Below are 832 nucleotides of genomic sequence, written 5' to 3'. Positions count from 1 at the left end.
AAACAGTCGAATGTCTAAAGAAAGAATTCGAAATGAAAGACTTAGGGTGTTTGGGACTGCAATTTGAGTATGTAGACAAAGGAATCTCTGTGCATCAAAAGACATATACAGAAAAGATACTCAAGCAGTTTAATATGGACAAGGCTCATCCCTTGTCAAGTCCTATGGTCGTAAGGTCCTTAGACCTAGAGAAGGACCCATTCGGACCAAAGAAGCCAGACGAGGAGACGCTCGGACCGGAAGTGCCTTACCTAAGTGCCATTGGAGCCTTAATGTATTTGGCTAGTCATACTAGACCAAACATCAGTTTTGCTGTGAGTTTACTATCTAGATTCAGTTCATGTCCGACTCTTAGGCACTGGAACGGAATAAAACATCTGTTCAGATATCTGCAAGGAACAAAGGACCTCGGGTTGTTCTATATCAACCGACCAGGAGAAAGCTTGGCCGGATATGCAGATGCTGGGTACTTATCTGACCCACACAATGCTAGATCTCAGACATGATATGTGTTTATACACAGTGGGACTGCAGTATGTTGGCGTTCCACAAAACAATCCTTAGTGGCCACATCCTGTAATCATGCCGAGATCATAGCCATGTTTGAAGCAAGCCGAGAGCTTGTATGGTTGAGGAACATGACCGGCCATATCCTAAAACAGAGTGGTCTGGCCGTGGGAAAGGAAAAGGAAGAGCCAACGATCATCTATGAGGGCAATGCAACTTGCATAGCTCAGCTCAAAGATGAATACATTAAGGGAGATAGAACAAAACACATCTTGCCCAAATTCTTCTTCACCCACGACCTGCAGAAGGCTAAAGAAGTTCAAGT

The sequence above is a fragment of the Brassica oleracea genome, unplaced genomic scaffold (assembly GCF_000695525.1).
Source record: "Brassica oleracea var. oleracea cultivar TO1000 unplaced genomic scaffold, BOL UnpScaffold01216, whole genome shotgun sequence".
Taxonomy (NCBI): domain Eukaryota; kingdom Viridiplantae; phylum Streptophyta; class Magnoliopsida; order Brassicales; family Brassicaceae; genus Brassica; species Brassica oleracea.
The sequence above is the reverse complement of the archived record's forward strand: the minus strand, read 5'-3'. Positions refer to the sequence as shown.